The sequence below is a fragment of the Sinohyriopsis cumingii genome, unplaced genomic scaffold (assembly GCF_028554795.1).
Source record: "Sinohyriopsis cumingii isolate HCF-2022 unplaced genomic scaffold, ASM2855479v2 utg000360l, whole genome shotgun sequence".
NCBI lineage: Eukaryota > Metazoa > Mollusca > Bivalvia > Unionida > Unionidae > Sinohyriopsis > Sinohyriopsis cumingii.
This window is the reverse complement of record NW_028315892.1, coordinates 2,924,470-2,944,302: the sequence shown is the minus strand read 5'-3', so window position 1 is coordinate 2,944,302 and position 19,833 is coordinate 2,924,470. Positions and strand designations below refer to the sequence as shown.

Below are 19,833 nucleotides of genomic sequence, written 5' to 3'. Positions count from 1 at the left end.
GATTAACTGATTTATAATGGTAGACTAAGCATCTTTCGATGAGTATATATCATACGCTTAACATATTGTTGCTGCAAAGATGTAAAACAAAGTCATAATCAATCAACCTTCTCTGGCTGTGGAAATATGCAAATTTGGCTACGTGGTCATGCGTAGATCCATTGACCTCAAACTGTAACTGGAGACGACTATACTAATTAATGAGTAGGTGTTTGGTAACAGGCGCAACGAGCGGCGCTGCTTTATAAGAGGAAAGGGGGCTTCATCCTTTCATTCTAACAATGGTGGGCAAAGTCATGCCTCGCAGTCTCCACTTCCTGCTCTGCTGTCTCAAGACAAGCTAACTCTGCGCTGGTCGCATGTTGTCCGGCTGGCGTTAAAACTTATTTGTATTGGTCGTGTGTTGCGCGTACCTGGTTTGAGTATGCTTTTAACTTTAGTTGTAGTAAACCCATTTTTTTTCTGGGGGGGGGGTGTTATTACAATATTCGTAGAAAATAATAGAGTGTTTTAAGTACACACACTTTTCTTAATGTTCTTAATGGGAGTATATACTTATGCTCTATTTTATCACATGCACGCCCGCTGTTTTAATTGGATATATACTTTGCTTGCAGCTTTGATACCGTGCCTTCTTATCTTGTTACATAACCTCTCTATGCATTGGTGTACAAATAATTTGTGATCTGGCCGTGATCAAGTACTGCGTTTTGAGCATAGGTAAATCCGATATTCTCTTTCAAACTGTTCTGCGTTTGCAATACACCACTCACACATCCCTGTTTTCTGCATAATTAATTGTTACGTAGTATAATCATTGCAAACTTTCTTGACACATGATTAAGGATGCATCCTAAACTATAAACTGTCATACCAAATTGTCATTTTAGTCACACAAAACTAATACTAAATTTAAACATTCACATAGAAAATGATTTTTCAGAACAATACTGTTAGTTTGAACAAGGAGAAGTCATTGCTAAAGTACAAACCAATGTTTTGATAGTTAGAGAAGGTTCCATTAATACCAATTTTGTATTTACAAGTACACAGTTAGTTTTAAGATGTTAAACCTATATATCCTCGTTTACAAGTATTTGTCTGCAATGCAGACGTAAGTACACACAGACATACAAAAGACTTCCAGCGCTAAAGTTTCATGTTACGCGTCAGGTATCTTATCTGTGAGTAGAAGAACTTGTTGAATTTCCTTACTTTCGAGTAATGTTTAAGATCTCCTGATGTACATTCCTCGGTGTTGTTCCCCTTACTAAACTTCCGAAGAGTTATTTAATGACTGCCTTACCACATCTTGAAATAAATATATTTAGTGAAACAATAAATACGGATTTCACATATTGTCTTGTAACCCTGTAGGTAGTGAAAATTGTACCTCTCACATACTGTCTTGTAACCGTTTAGGTAGTGAAACATGTGGTTCTCACCTACTGTCTAGTAAGCGTGTTCAGTGTAAGTAGTCGTTTCCTGTATGTACGTCTTTCAAACAAAAAATGATGCATTTTAGTATATTGTTTTATGATAGTTGTCTAAACAGAATACTCGAGTCCGCGTTTACTTTGACACAACATTATTACAGTTGTTGAACCGGAAAGATACTAGGTATAATTTTTCAACAAAATGAGGAACTCGACATGTTTCAATGTTGTATCCATATATAAGAAAAGTCTAAAATTATCAAATGTTCTGCATAAAATGCAGTCTGAGATATATACCAGAGTATAGACATCAGACCAATATAGCCCGTGTTTTGGGAGCCAGGTGCACAACACGTAGGAATCAATAGAATTGAAATTGTACAGAAATTACGTTTTGGTGGGGTTTTACGCGTTTGGCCTGTCCATCATATATCTTCATTTGCAACTCTATTAAAGAGCTGGCAACCTATCATTAAAAATATTTGTGTTTGGTTATAAACCATTTGAAAGTTGAGATAAGTGCAATGTGGATGGTATCGCTTTAAAGATATTTCATTTGGCAACAACACTGTTCTACTGTTTCACCCATAATAATTAACTATCCCCTAATTTTGAATCAACTTTCATTTAAAAAATTACGACATGAAAAGTAGGAAAATATATTAAAAATAGATTTGACCTTAATTTCAAAATAAGTTATTAGCACACTTGATGTCATGGTAGAATGTTACTATTTTAAAGTCTTATAAGCATGCACTTATTTCTGTTTAGAAATTACGACTCTCCATTCGCATCTTGTGACGCTTCTGGGGAGAAGGTGAAGGAGGTATTTGTCTGATTCCATATATATATATATATATATATATATATATATATATATATATATATATATATATATATACAGATAGATAGATAACTTTCTGAAGAACTCTCATAATGCTCTTTGTTGTCTTGTTTAAATATTTGAACACGTGTGATCAAATTGGTAGTAATTACTTCTTTCTCGGAGAATGAATTCAACGGGATCTTTGTTTGAAATAGAGTACGATCACTTTCCAATCTCTTAAAAACTTTTCTGCATTTTTTCTTTTTAGTATATGCGCGTCAATGCACTGAAATGAATTTTTGGTCAACAAATACTAGGTGTGAAGTGGGTTGCAATAAGTGAACAACGTCATGGATACTTTGATATATGGGGCCCCGAGTGGTCTAATGCGCTCTCCGTCACGGATCACTGCCATCTCACCTCTGTCTGCGTGGGTTCGAGCCTCGGGCTCGGCCAATGAGGATATGAGAAAGCTTGCCGGTAGCTTCTCGTGGCTCGGTGGTTCTTTCCCGGGGTTTTCCCGGGTTCTTCCTCCACCATTAATACAGGCCGCCATGTATAGCCTATCTTGTGCTGAAAAATGGCGTTAAATCCTATAAGAACAACAACAACTTTGATATATGTTCACACTGAAGTTGCACATAGCAAAATCTATACAATATGGGGCAGTCTATGTTAGATTTCTCAAATATGCACTACCGAATTCATTCATCTCATTTTTTTTTTACCATTATATTTCATTTGCACATCATTTGCTTCTTTGACCCCCATCTTTCTTACGATTATTATATATGATTTATGAATTACATACATTTACACATGCACATTATACTTCCTTTCTCGCTATAGTAAATTGTTCATCCTTATACTGAGCCTATCAACATGTCTTTCCTTCATCATTGTACAATTAATTTCTCCATTATTTCATGTTTCTAATCCAGTAAATCACACACCTTTATATATATCAAATTGAAATTTGGTTAGTATGCTCTCTCTCTCTCTCTCTCTCTCTCTATATATATATATATATATATATATATATATATATACATACATATATATAGAGAGAGACAGAGACACAGAGAGATCATACTAACCAAATTGTAATTTTTAAAAAAATGGAAGACATCCCACTTCATAAACCATTGTCTTGCTCTTATCAAAATTTTACTGCATCTTTATGACATTCTTATGTCGTTCATCCGAAACGATCTATTATATATTAAGTGCCGTCGACAAAAGTACTGTTTGACATGAAGTGGGATGTTAAAACTGGGGAAAGTATGCATGATTATTCTCATAACACGACATCTGAGGACTTGACACAATCAAAATTAACACTGCGATTATTGTCTACTTCGAAATAGAGACTGTAGGTCAGTGAGAATATGTTCCGCAATTTAGAAGTCATTGCGCCTTGTTATCTCCATATTTCAGTCAATAAGAATCATTTTGAAATTAGGAGAACGATAATAAATATTTAGTCTAATGCAAATGTGTCAATAAATGCTACCTCACGAGCTGTGACAAACAAGGTTTCGCAGACGTAGATGATTCGTTATATCTCAAAACGCTTCAAATAAAGAATATGTTGATATTTTGTTTCTCGTTGTTATCAAAGAAGAATGTTTGTATTTGTATTTTATGTTTGAGATGAGTTGCTTTGTTATATATAGATGTTCACCTGTAGAAACTCCCACACCAATTTGATACTCATGTCAATATTCTCGATACGAATATGCAATTAACTTAGCAGCACATGAGTGTAGTATCACATTATATTATTTCCAGTAATTGTGAATGAATAAAAGAATATACCACTTCACAAAATGGATACGTAACGGCTGATGCAGATTGCAATTCAATGTATTTATTGATTACCCTAATCACTACTTTCATGGGATAAGATGTGACCATCGGATGACAAATTTTCAACCCGACTCACACAACAAAGATATTGGTAAATATTTGCATCTTAGGACATGACAGACCAAACAGCAACATATATAGCACGATACGTTATATTCTACTAATGATATTCTGCTAGTGATAACGTATTTTATGTTCATGTAGATTATGGACCCGAAATACACCAGGAACTAAAATGTATATCGAGAGGACAAAAAAGAAGATATCAGATAGTATCGTATTTTCCGTTCAGTCTTATAAATTGACAATTTTCTGCACACCTAATCACCAATAACATTTCATTTATACAGTTTGTACCTGTTTCATTGTTAGTCCATACACGTAAAAAGTATTTATCGTACTGTTAAACGTATATGACATGTTCTTCTGACATTTTCCTACAAACGGTGATTACTAAAAGTATTTGGGTATGTCAAACTACGGCCCTATAATTCCATTCTAATGTTATTAATTTGAAGGAGAGAAACAGAGCTATAAATCTTGTAAGCTGCCTTCATTCAGTACGATTCTATTGTATATGATGATTTGGCTGAAATAATCATGTAATATGATACTGTACTTGAAAAGACAGCGCGCATGCAACAACTATCAAGGTAGAAAAATCAATATCGCCCGTCTTGGCAAGTTAATCATTCCGCACTGACAGTTTTGAACTTCTTCTTCACATACCCTACAGCAATAATTATTAAACAATATGTTGTCGATAAGAATACAATACTAACACCGTGTAATAATATCTTATAAACATAGAAGCCTTCTGCAACATAAATAAAATGTTCTTGAAATGGATAAGTTAGTTATACACTAGATTTACATTATGGGGGTGGTGTACAAAAGTGTTTAAAGTATGGTATTCACTGTCATGTAGTCTTTATTAAAAGTTTGTGCTCGGCATCAGCATAACATCTGGATTGAAAATCATCTTTCCAATGCATATAGCCTATTATAGTCCGATGTAACTTTGAGAAAAGGTATCAATGTTTGAGGTATTTTAAAGTATACTTTCAGATGGATATAATAAACGAAAGGGAGTGCCAACTATTTAAATTATTTATAACATATCCTGGCCTCATTCAGTTGATTTATCTATATGTTCATTAGAAACCAGCAGATAAAGTTCTATTATATAAATGGCAGACGAATACTCAATATATATATATATATATATATATATATATATATATATATATATATATATATATATATATATATATATATATATATATATATGCCATGTTAAAACATATTCTATACTTTTACATGTGAAATATATTCGATTTTATATCATGCATTTCGACCTGAAAACGCACTATTCTATATATTTTGTTCTTATTGCAAGAGACAAAAAGACAACCATATTAAAAAAACATATTAGCAAGCATTTAAATATTTGGCCTCTGTGATGATGCAATTATGTTTTGACATATATCGGTGTCAACGCCACTCTAAGGAAACAATCCTTACGCTCAACGGGACTTGAAGTTGCGGTCCTTAGAAGCTCAAATGCTTCTAAATATTTTATAAACTGTAATTTATTTTTACACATTACGTCTTTCTGATCCTGCTGTTTTGTTATCTGACTAAATAGCTCGCTTTATTACTCTGGACACGTCATGAAGGTGTGTTTCAGGCTAAACTGTCATGTAATCTATTTAATCTTTATAAATTATTTATTGTACTCAGAGCACCGGGAAGTTCAAGGACATACTTAAAAAGAATTACCAAGAGTTAGTCACTGTGTTACTAGCTACGCAAGTTAGCATACATAACAACTTTTGTAGGCAAGCTTACCACATATTTACTTTCTTTACATGTAAGGCACTTGTTAGGTTATAGTTCACAAAACTGTTTATGGAAATAATATCAGCTTGCTCACAACCTGTTTCAAACTTCATTAGGCAAACGTAATACCTACACATTCTAAAGTACAGTAAATATACTTTACACCGACAACAATTCAAGCATGAATCTAATCATTTTCAAGTACCAGTCATAAGAATAAAAAACCTTTAATAACATTTAGTTGCCTTTGAAGTAGCTGTATTCTATAATATATTAATTGTACCTGAAGTAGTCCCTGATATTGTATTAATAGTTGTGTTATTTGTGGTCATTGGTGTAATAATTATTGTTATTATTTGCTGTTGCTATTGTTGCGTAACTGGAGACAAGACAAATTCTTACTATCCCGTTTGTTAATTGAACCCGGGTTTGTCTGTCTTACAGTCGGGCGCATATACCATACAACGTAAGCGTCTAGGCTGTTTAGTAAGTTGCCTAATACCCTTGAAATTGTTTTTTTTTTTTATCTATTTATTAATTGTAGAAGGAAAAATGTATTTTGTTTGTATATGTACATAAGCATACATGTTCTTGACTTAGATTTCAAATGGCGTCTGTTATTTTAACCAGTTAGAAGATTGTGTTGGTGATCGATGGACAACCAATGTCTTACAACATGACCTGCAGGTGTACGTATATCTCACTGAAAACTGTAAATATATGCACGTGACGTAACGTACGTAAATGACAGAGATAAATGTGGCATATAAAGGACACCAACGTGCTATCAGCCCTACTTTCGCCAATACGTGTTGCAATTTCAGTGGGAGTATACCTAGGAATGTTGACCGCCGAACGAAAGAAAATAAATCTGGCATAGTAAATGGTCAATAAGTTTTCGCTGAGCATTTGAATTATATCACTAAATTTGTCGGATATTATATTTGTGAATACGCAGCGGAAACAATCGTTGGCCTTGATAATGTGGGTATGGTGGAATTGCTTCAACTGTAACTGTCCTAGCTATGCAAAGTCGGACTTGTCATGCCGGGCTATATCGATAGCAGCTACTGTGGTCGGTGATAACGGACAAGAAACACTCCGTTATACAAACATAAAGGAATACGTGTCTAATCAGAAATTCTCGCGACAGCAAAAAGTAATCACATCATATGTGCATATTTGGCCTTGAAAGAATAAATGACTAACATAACCGAAATCGAAACCTTCCGACGATTCAGCACGTAGACACGGAACACAAAAGATTATTTATTTGCATGCATCAAAGATCGAGCAAACGAGTAGTATCATAACTGTGATGAATGAGGCCAAGCTTACCTATCACTACTCCTCAATCCCCGAACCCCTGATGGGGTTGTCAAGCAAAGCTTGCACGAGGACACACGCAAGCTACAATTACGGCTGCAAGAGTGTGAAAAATATCCCCAAATGGATAAAGGTTCTGGGTTAGCAGTCATTATAGCTGTGTGAACTCAACCCGCATTATGCTAGTAATACAGCGCTTGCATTTATTGTCTTGTGAGGTTACGTGTTTCGTGAAATATCACAAAATGCGATATATTTTGACATATTACGCTAAATTGATCCTCTTTTTTCCAATCTCGCCTAAGTTGCGTTAGTTATATTTACATACATTTGAATGGTTCTGAATGCAACTCTCAATGCTTACTGGGCTAGGAATCTGTAGAGTTAAAGTTAACGTTTTCTTCTGATATATAACTACTGTAAAGACTGCAACAAGAAGTAAAAGTTCAAATTCTCTAAATGTATTTAGTCATATATTGAACAATGATCCTGTCTAAAATGCCCAACCCCAGCCCATTTCGCCCTGCAACTAGCCACGGGATTAAAACAGAATTGTCCATCTTCAAATGCATTGTTCATTATTATACAATGCCTGCCTCCAATGATGTTTTTGATTAAAGCATACTGAGTAGTCATAGACTTAAACTTATATCGGTCAGCTTTAATACAAATGCATGATAATCAGAAACATGCTATATCTTTTCTGAGAAGGAAATTTATCGTTGTAAATGTCATACGAATTATGATTAACTGTAAAGAAAAGAGCAATCGTATAGAAATTTAACCCACTTCAAGACCTTGATAAAAAATACCTATTATATTTGCCAAAAGTTTACAGTCTATGATAGTCTTATATCGCATGAGTAATTGAACAAGATATCAACGCATTAACGTATCCAATGTAAAGCAGAGTTTTCTAACATATTTTGTTGAATAAATACTTCATTCTCCTCACAAGCTTGGATGAAAACCGGTAACTAGTTCAATATTATATATAAATTTTACATTTATTTATTTTGGAAGAAATAATTTTCTTTTTGTTCTGCACTCGCATAACCATGTTTTACGCTATGAATTTACTTGTATTATATTTAAAATGGACTTGATTGATTAGTAACTGTTGCCAAAGCTGCTCAGTCTAACTTTAGGAAGGTAAAATCAACAATTGCTGTGTATCGGTATTATGATCAACACTAATCTGATACAACCGTATGTGTCAACGTGATCGTCCTCAATACAATATTACAGTTAATTTGTTTGTTACATGCAACAGTCAAATATGTGTTACAGACACGTCAGGTTCCTACCCTGTCAGGACTTACAAAGATGGAAGATTTATTCATTTATTTATATATTTATTGTTTCAGTTGGGAGGGTACTTTTACAGAGAAGTTAAAGGGTATGCTTAACTCTAATTTTATGAGCATGTCGCTATGTTTATTAAGAACATTAGTGGACATACCTGGTCATCTTTATTGACAAGTTTAGCAAAATAATTTATTCTTTATAGGCAAGGCGAGTTTGAGATCATTATTCAAAAAAAACTAATTTGACAAAAATGTGATAAACTCGTGCAAAACACAAATATACAATAAAACATTGGTGTCAGACTAAAACAAACTCATTCAACAAATACAGATCTATCGAAAAAATGTATCCTCCTTAGATTAGACATTTGCGTTGAAACTAGCCTAGACAATTTATTTCATATATTACCCCGAAATTAAAATATCACACTCTCTGATAATAATAATAGCAATAATAATAATAATTGGCTTGGTCTGTTTTTAGCTATCAAGAACTGGAGTCTAAGCGAAATACGGAATAGAATGCTATTTTGAATGCTTACTAAAAAAAAAAAAGTTCCCATTTGTAATTTGCAGTTGACCCGTGTTTATCATATGCGTTTGTAATGAGAGAGAGAGATATGATATTATTTAGATTTTTACAACATAAGTGTAGATATATTTCTGGTGCTTGATTTTCGGTAAATATTCCAAACCAAGAACCAAGCGTCCAGTTTGTTTTGCGCAAAATATCCCAAATACAGAACCAAATTTCTAACACTTGGCATTTTTGTTGAACTTTAATGACATTTTCTCTTACGGCAGAAAGTGTATTCCCGTATGCATATCTAGACAAAACATAGTTTGGAGGCCATACTCAAACAATATATGAAATATATCAGCAATAAGTAGATTAATGTGGAAAAGTAATAGAACGAACGTACTGAGAAGCTTAAAATTGAGCTTGTATGGAGCCTATCCTGTTTAATATATTCTGGAGAAAGGTTGAAATTATTCATTCTTCAGTACAACATAGGTACTATATACGCAGTATGTTTTCTTCTAGTTTACCAGCTCTTTCTCTAAGTCAAAATAAATGTCATATCGCATGCATTTTACAGGGAAATAATATATTCCGTTGTGCCATATAGTTAGCTTACCGTTTGATGAATGAATTGCAAAACTGTACTGTATTATAAAGACATTTTTGTTATTAGCATGGTATTTTAAAATAAGTACACAGTATCATTATATATATAAACCACCAAGACATTACACTTTAATATTGTGGCATTACGGTTTGTAAATGTTATTGCAGTAAATATTATAACAAAGTGGTTATGTAATACATACCACAAGCAAGTTCCTTTACAAAAGCCCTTGCCAATCTTCAGTCACCGATTTGAAGAAAGAAAAAGTACTTCAGTTACATATGTACACCACTGGTAAATATCCGAGGTAGTTTACTTATCTGCTTACCTAACTAGCCTTCTACATGTACAGTAGACCTGATATGATATATACTAAATTCTAGTATAGATACATACCCGTTTACAATGTATGCATATCACATGTCAATATACCTATGTTCCTTCAAATGTCATTATCTTGGCAACTATACAAACATGAACTGACATTCATTGCATGACCACATCGTAATAGGTAAGTGATAGTCAGGCACATGTATGTAAATATATGTGTAGATATTAGTGACATGTATGCATCGGTATTGGGTTTATTTCATTTATGCAATCGATATGGACATCGTTCGTCTCGAAGCCGGGCTAGGCTCGAGGGGTAGCATACCGCAAGGACAATAGTAAAATATTGAAAGATAGAAATGACAGGAACTGGAGTTATTAGTTAATATGACACCAAATGTTTCCATTTGTAGAGATGATAAAGGGCTTATGAAGGTTTCATAAGAATACGATCGTCGCTTCGATAATCGTTTGCATATATAATTATCTGCATGCTAATAAAATAAAAAGAAAACATTTAGTAAAGTGTATGAAACCATCTTTTTTTCAATCGATGTTAATACACACGGGGTATAATCTGACTATATTCACTCAACATGCATGACAAGCAAATACCGGCAAATATTGTTAACTAGATCCCAATGCACACACACAGACACAAACACATACACATATACACACACACTGGCACGAGACGAGCAAACCCATTGCAATTCCATCATCACGAAAATGAATATAAATCGAAGTGATATTTTTTATAAAACATATGTGAATACGTATTGTCCCTCTGTCTTCGGTTTGCAAGCTTGAAATGCATAGTGCAGCTACTTGTTGTTCGAAGACCAATTGACATCATTGACTGGTCAGAATTCTGCTATCAAGTAAGTTGGTGATCAGTCCAACTGTGATCTGAACTATGCCAATGCTAAGATTAAAGTAACAAAGAATGCTGAGCCTGTCTTATTTCGGTACTTCCGACATATGATATTCCAAGTCTTCAAAACACATGTCCTTCATTTCATTTTGGCTGTTTATGGTGGGTGCACCGGTGTATGTCGTCTTCCAGATAGTGGGATTCTCATTTGAAATAGTGCATATCGTCTTCCAGAAAATGGGAGTCTCGTATGAATTAGACTGTCATTCATGTCCTTTGGAAGATTTGTCAGGGTGCTGATTAGTTGTGACATGATTACAAAACTAACAGTTGTTTCGGGTCGGTCTTTCGCTACTGATGAAGATGTTACAGCAAGCTCCTACACCAGAGAATAGTTCTTAATCGCCAAGGCGAGTTTCACTCAGGACCGATATATGGTACGTGGACTAGGATTAAGATGAAGCAAGCAATGCTTAAGGCACCGATCATTAGACCCTTTTCTATAACACGGAGGAAAGCAGTGTGATCCTAACAGTGGCTATTCAGTTAATGGAGGGCAGGGTGGGGTGGGAATGGCTCTATTTGAAAAGCCGCCCCGGTCGTAATGAAAAGCGACTTCGTGCCTAGAGCCAAATGTGAGCACCCTCTGCAGCTACATGGGTTTTCTACAAATGTTATTTTGCGGCTCCCTCATCTCCCCAGACTTGAAGGTTCCTAGCGGGGGATGGAAGTAATATCTTTAAGTGAGCCTAAATTGATTTTAAGCCCGGGAAAGTCTCCCGCCCCCCTCTCATATCTCTCTTAATACAGTAGCAATGAAATGTCGAAATGTCTAAAGACAAATCTGGATGCACGGGCCTGATATCTTGCCTTCTGCTTTCGCAATGAGGGTGGGTTAGGGTGCCGGTGAACATACATTTTATGTTGCCTTATATAACGCTGATGATTGTCCACAGTTAGCTTACCCTAGCTGACCACTCTTGGTCAACATTCGCATGTAGTACCGTCTGCTGTTACTTGCGGTAGTGAACGCAGCGTGATATAACCATTACAGCACATATAAATTTTGGAACTGAGTCTTAGTTATTGTTCCAATAAACATGATACTTAAACATTAGTAAGAAGTAAAATGCAGTGAATAGTTCAGCGCTGCTTTATTTAATATTCATTGATGTTTACTCATTGCAAATATACAACAATTGTAATAAATCTGATTAAAACAATGCCCTATGTTTTTGCATATTTTGTTCCTAGAATCATCTTCTTTTCCCGGGTATACATGTATATGCCTTAAGCCTACACAGGAGCCTATCTTTCCAGATACTGCTTAGGATACAGTTTGATACTGATTCTTTTATATCGATCTATAAGTTACATATTGTATCGAAAACAAAAGTAACATAACAGAAGGGAACTAAGGTTATTAAAGTAAATGGATTAAACTTGTGTGAAAATTAGCTCAGTTTGGAAATACATGCTAGTTAACATTAAAACACGTATATCAAAAAGCAAGTTCAGTATTTAACTACACATGATACTATATTAAGGTGATCATATAGGCTAAATTATCTGTTTGATATCATGTTGATAGTGTTGTGCATTATATACGAGATCAATATTTTGGAGGAATTCATGTAGTTAGGTGTTGATCTAAGATGAATATTTGGAAAAATAGCGATATATAAATTTTAAAACATTTCGAACTATAAAATGTAACGCAGATGGTTTGTAATGCCCTCATCAATATTAAAATTGGCAATATAGCGAAATTCATCTGTATTTATATGTATTTATGCATTTCTTTCTTTCCGTCTGCCATACCCTCCTCTGTTTATTTGCAACTCTCAGCAACATATTTCTAATTTCCGATGGGTCATGATAACTTATGTTTTTGCAGTTTTTCCAAAAATATAACATTCGTCCTTTATATATATATATATAAGTTCACGATGAAATATGAATCAGTTGAATCCTTTCCTCATACACTGACATGATGCACTGAGTTTCCAGTGTCATTTTTCCAACACCATTGGCAAATGTATTACCTGTCTAATTTAGATAAACGTTTTAAATCAGTTGTATTCGATTACATGAGACAGGTACTTTAATTCTTGTTTCAATGCTTCTCAACCTACAAAATCTCTAAATTCCCTTCTGAAGCTAACAAATGCATAAAATGTTATTTCTTTATTATTTTGTATAGGGGATTTCGGCCCCCCCCCCAAAAAATACATAGTATAATTGGGGTGACAGTTCCATGCTCAGTAATAAGCATATAGGCACATCTATTCATCTATGTTGGCGTCTTCTCTTTTGATGTATTATTAATCATGTTATTTTAATTTGAAATGTTTTGATTACTATAAAGTTATATATATATATATATATATATATATATATATATATATATATATAATTAGAGAGAGAGAGAGATTTATATATAAAGAAAATATACACCTACCCCTCTTTCTTCTCACAGGGCATATTCAAATTTGGATGTAGTGTGCAAAGATCCCGCTCTTTAACTTAATGAAGATTCCAATTCTGATCTTTATGCAGGGTTTTGATTGTGGGGTGAACGAAATCTTTTGCACAATATTGTCTGTACATATATTAGCCCATATATTTGTTAGGGAAAGAACAGAAAAGACCCCGGTAAGAACCAATGCCCCATGGGGAGTTACTAACAGGTTTTCTTGTATACCTAAGTTGATCGATCTATATGACATGTGATTGCTGGCTATGCAAGAAATCTCCAAACCATTGAAGTCGTACTTCAAGTTCCTTTCATTAACTTATGAGGTAGACACGGACGGTAAATGGTTAAAAATAAATTGACAAAATGCCAAAGAAAAATATCATTGCAGTAAAATAATTACTGATCAGTGACATGAATAGTATGTTACATATTTTAAAAGACTATTTAACAAGGCTCACAACGTATAATATATATTTCCATAAAGATGACCCACTTGCATATTGTATGAGTGAGAAAATAAAATCTCTATACAAAGACACATTAAATTGGTTTATTAACCCTTCTGTAAAAAACATATCTAAGGACAATTTACTAAACCTTAATACCCATGATAGCATAAACCAACAACTAAATGAAGATATGTAACTTGAAGATACTAGTGTCTTTAGTAATGTGGCTATCTTGAAGACAACGGCTATGGAGACGTTATTACATAATGTTATGAATTAGAACAGTGTGTCAGGAAACAGTAAAATAAATTAAATAAACTTTCTTTTAATGGCCAACTTCTCAATCATTTAAAATCTTGAAATCCATCACTACAAGAGAGCACTGTGTTAAGGGCAGTTTATTACACTAACGATACAATTTCTAGGTGTATACTACGCAAAGAGGAGTTGAGACATTGATAATCGGAACTGAGAAAATACTATACATTTGATATGTATGAGCTTAAAGACCTTAAAAGAGTATGAAAACATTGCTAAATACTGTAATCGAGCAAATCTGATCAACGAAAATGGATTTCCTATTCTTCTACAACTGATCAAACTTATAAAATCACTGCTTATCATTTCTCATGAAAATGCAGAATCGGAGCAAATATTTTTCAGATTACAATTAATTAAAACTAAATTTAGGGCCAATATGTCCTCACATAATTTAAGCTTATTTTGGCTGTAAATTTTAACTCGGTATGTGACTGTTTTGATTTAAAACCTACTCCACGTTTGATGTTCTGAGCCAATAGCAACTTAAAATAGAGTAAGTGTAAATATGGTTCTGACTTTGAGTTGTTTGAATAGAAAATGAAAAGCCCAAAATGGCGAGGAAGCCAAAAACATGGAATGATCTATTTGTGGATTAAAAAAAAAGCATGGAATAGTGAACAGTTGCATTCAAAGTGCCAAAATATGAGTTGAAGTTAAAAATGTAAATGCATGATAAAATATTTTGTAAACATATCTGGTGATTTGCATTAAAATTAAAATAATAAGTATATGCTATGTCATACAAAACTGTTGACTTAATGGAGATAACCTGATTTTCTTTGTGTCTCTAAGATCCATTTCGAAAGTTCACACTTTTATATCCCTTCATTTTTTGTTGGCTGTTTGTTGATATAGAATTGCTGTTAACTAATACTAACTGGATTTATGATTGGGTATGAGTAGACAATTATATGAAAAGTAAAATGTTAACTTAGCGGTATGTAAGTAAATAGAGATAGGATGTGAGGAGAAAAACTCATTTTTTGGTGGAATATGTATGTGTTAAAATGTGAATTATTAGATTTTATTGTTGAGGGTTTGCTAAATTAACTATTTCACAAAGTACCAGTTAGTTTGCAGTGATGGATGGAGAGAGAGGGATAGAGAGAGAGAGGATGCTTTTTTTATAGTCTAAATAAATACAACTGAGGATTTCTGACCAACATATTTTGGCTTACCAGCATACCAGCATTAATGTGCATCGGTGTTGGATAGAACACGTCCACCCTAAGGTCAAAAGTCTAGTCAAGAGAGTAAATTGTTTTCTATTCAACACAGACACAACTTGAAGGATTATTTGTCTCACCTTTCTGAATGCAAACAGGGTGGAAATTATATGTTTCCATCGTTAGTACCGATAATACTTTAAATGATGCAAAGAACCCACTTACAATTCATGACCCTATGGTAAAATTAAAACGCTATGCCAAGACGATAACTTCAGTGTAACCTGTAAATAATGTTCAAACACGCCACCATTTATAGAACAGTGATCAAAGTAATGACAATAAAAAGATTGTCATTATGTACTTAAAATATATTGTACAATGAGACAAACGTAAACAGGTCCAATAATTAAGAGCGCTCTATTCCCTAAGATTATATGATGAAGATTTATGTCATATTCCTCGATTTAACTTTTAACAAACATCGATTTCCTTTAATAAATAAATAATAATGAGAAGATGGTTTTTAAAACGAAATAACAATGATAATAGCGGTTGAAACCGGACTTCATAAACAGTACAATTTTTTCGGCCGATCATTGAAAAACGTCTGCTTGCGGGACACTAGTTCAACTCCTGCACATCTTACGATGATGATGTTTAGCGATTAGTACTAATATTGATTATTGTAACTGAATTATGATGTAGTGATAGGAATCAGGGGAGATATTGCTAGCTGATGTGCACTATGATCACAGTGCGTGTCATGTGGCGAAACACATTAGTCACGTTATGAAATTCTGAGAAATTTCACATTGTTCTACACTTGAAAACAATATCCCACTGATGTATGAATGTGAGAAACTTATATTTACTATAACATTTACCGGGATACTGTCATCTTTTATTTGGCATAACAGCTCAAATACCCGAATTTAAATCAATATAGCAATTATGTAAGATACAAGATGGTCTAAATGATCAATCTCTGCCTTTTTGCGTTAGAGATCTGCATGGTCCGAACATTTGTATATTCTCACCTTATCAGCTCTATTTAACTCAAATTCTCTTTCCGTCTGTCCATCAAGTCCTATAAGTCTGACTTTATACTTCCCCTTTGTTTAATTGCTTGTCTCTCTAGCTTTTTCGGGGCCCGGAGTGGCCGAGTGGACTAAAGCGCTCACCGTTCCGGATCACTGCCATCTCACCTCTGTCTGCGTGTGTTCGAGTCCAAGGCTCGGCTAGCGTGGGTAAGTGGGAAATCCTGCCAGTAGCTTCTCGTGGGTCGGTGGTTCTTCCCTGGGTTTTCCAGGGTTCTTACTCCACCAGTTATACTCGCCGCCATGTATAGCCTATCTTGTGCTGAAAAATGGCGTTAAACCCTAGAACAACAACAACAACAACTCTTGCTTTTTCATTCACGCTAACAATATGTAATGCATACATAGAGTGTGATAGAATATTCGTACGCTGGTTGTTCTCCCCTCCTCTTTTGTGTGATAGAATATTCGTTCGCTGTTTGTTATACCCTCCTCTTTTGAAATTTTAAAAACAGAAAGCACGAATGATATAAAAGTTATTTTAAAAAAACTTAGTCATTGTATTCATTTAAAGTTTAAATTTATCACTTGATTGTCGCCAGGGGCCCAACTCACTGTAGTCTTGTTTGCTTTTCAAAGCTAGCATATATCATGCGAACTACCAGCTTACTGATTTACCTTTGCGGTCCTTGGAAAAGCTAATTCTCCGTGATTGTTTAAGGTGCCGTGGTTTACACATGCATAGAAGATACACACTGTGTCGTCTGCATGCAATATTTGCAATGTTACAAAGCACAATTGAAGAAAACTAAAAAGAGGACAATTTTATGTATATTGGTAGAAAGTGATGTAACTCGCGAAGCAAAAGAATGTACATACTTATTCAGAGCTTACAAAGGACGATAAACTATATCGTTAAAGTTGTGTGAACAAAAATAGACTCGCCCCCAAAATTATGACTGCAGTGGTTATAAATAGAGATGATAGTGTTAATGAGCCCCCCCCCCCGCCCCCCCCCCCCCCGCCACAATCATGTTAATCTGCTACAGGAGTAGGGGAATATTTAAACCTATTATTACTTTTATGTACTTGGGGCCCCGAGTGGCCGAGTGGTCTAAAGCGCTCTTCGTTACGGATCACTGCCATCTCACCTCTGTCTGCGGCGGTTCGAGTCTAAGATTCAGCCAATGTGGGCATGTGAGAAAGCTTGCCAGTAGCTTCTCGTGGGTCGGTGGTTCTTTCCGGGGTTTTCCGGGTTCTTCCTCCACCATTAATACTGGCCGCCATGTATAGCCTATCGTGCTGAAAAATGGCGTTAAACCCAACAACAACAACAACAACTTTTATGTACTTACAGTATTTAGTGATCGTTTAAATTGGATTTCTACAGTCACAATTCGAAAAATTTACCGGATCCTATATAACCTAATTAACTCACTCTCGATCAGTTGATCGACCTTTTCCCTTTGGTGTGTATGCAGAAGATATCGGGGAAGTCCCAGTCAGTGTGCAGTTTAATATGTACTCCTATTACACGTACAAGTACATGTGCTCGTAATCAAATATTCTAAACCTGTCAACCCACTGTGCAAAAGATGTGTACATACGTGTTAAGCCCACTGGTATGCGCACCGTTAAAGGTTTGCCCAAATCTTTATAGGTAATACAGCTATCTATAGAAACTCTCAACGACACAAGGGTCGTTCTGCCATGGTAATATTTACATTGTTATTGATTGCGTGGTACGTGTTTAAAAGCTACATCGTATATACCAGTATGGCTGTTTAGCATAATTATAAATCATATACTCGGCAATCCCATCTATAACATAACTTCATTAAGAAACAAAATACGTAAAATTATATCTGCTTATTATAACTTTTTTTCTTCAAAATCATGTTATTTGCATGCACAGTGACATTAACATTTGTTCTTTTAATATTAAAAATAACGCATAACTTATACAAGGAGGTAAATGTGGAAGTCTTTTTTAGTGTGTTATAAATGTGTTGCACTACATTGGGCAGTCAGATCAAGATACTACAGTCAGACACAGGTAACAGGACGACCGGGCCTAAACATCGAAGAATAATACCTATCAAACTCTCTCGATAGACCGATTGCGTTGAGCGATTGGTACATTTTATGTTGTTTTCGAAATCTCCGATCCAAACTAAATTATTTTCTCTTTAGACAGATTTAGAAAAGTAAACCCATGTTTAGTCACCTGTAATGGTCTCATTCAAGCAGAGTTTGTTCAGCAGTGTTTTAATAACACAGTTACTTGCCACTGGAAATTCATTCTAAACATTGTTCTGAACTTCCATTGTAAAAGCACCACATTAGAGAATATAGTAAATGACCCATGATAACTGGAAAACAATGTTCAATAGCTATGGAATGTCTGGTACAAATTGTCCAGCACAATGCTTGAACTGAAATATAATTTTTATTGAATAAAAAATATGAAGTGGCTTACGAACTCATTGTGAAAGAGAGTGAATGTTGGAGAATCTAAACATTAATTGCCCAGCTAGTATCTAGAGAAAATGAACGTCGCCTTTTAAGTGCTCAGTTTAATTTCTATACAAAACTAATATCAATAAAATGAAACCTTTTTTGATATATCTACCATAATAAATAAATGGGAGAATATCGGTTGAAATGTGAACTCGGCATATGTAGCTATGGAAAACTATATTTTATTTCTAATTTGTCTATGGTTTTCTAACAATAAGATATATGCTTACGTTTTTCATTATTTGTTAGTGTTTGTCACAAATATTTAAAAGTAAACATATTCACACCTACGTAATAGTTTTTCTTAATAAAATTCTGTCTAGCCTCCCTGCAATAAATTAAGACACTACAAAAATGTAACGGGATTCGTTACAAAACTATTCAGGTGTTTAAGCTCTTTGATGGTAACCAAAGCCGATTTAATGTCCTTGTGCTATTACAACCTTTTGTATATCTTATGACCTACAATGAATTAGTGTTATGCATTTAACTCCACACCTCCAGTATTGTTGAAAAATGTTACAAATTTGCTTCTTCTTCACAGTGCTTAAAGAGCTTCAGCTAAAACTAACACCTCAAATATGTTTGAGGTGGCGTTTTGTTTACCTCAGAATCTTATCTGAATGCATCCCCTACCTTGGCATTGTCTCGTTTGAAGAAAAACAATGCCAGAGAAAGATTTTCGGAATTTAACACATGGACATCCATCCCCCTACTTGCTCGGCCAACCAACTATACAACCAATGCCATTCACGCGGTTTTAAGCAACGGCTCTTCTAATGCAGACCAGATGAGCTGTTGGTATTCTTCGATGCCGCTGTTAACCTTAAAAGACTCAGACGCGGATGTCTCTTTGCTCGTAAACTTACCAGTCAACCTTGCGGACTATACTGCCATTGGCACACTAAGCGAAAGTGT

At 34.6% G+C, this 19,833-nt stretch overlaps 1 protein-coding gene across 1 annotated transcript in view; it reads right to left on the bottom strand.

Moving 5' to 3' along the window:
- Positions 1-10,148, bottom strand: part of LOC149774259 (uncharacterized) — a 70,829-nt gene extending 60,681 nt beyond the window's left edge. Inside the window, exon 1 of the mRNA XM_089945529.1 lies at positions 10,133-10,148. The gene's annotated coding sequence lies outside the window, so the exon portion shown is untranslated. The remainder of the gene's footprint in view (positions 1-10,132) is intronic.
- Positions 10,149-19,833: the final 9,685 nt, after the last annotated feature.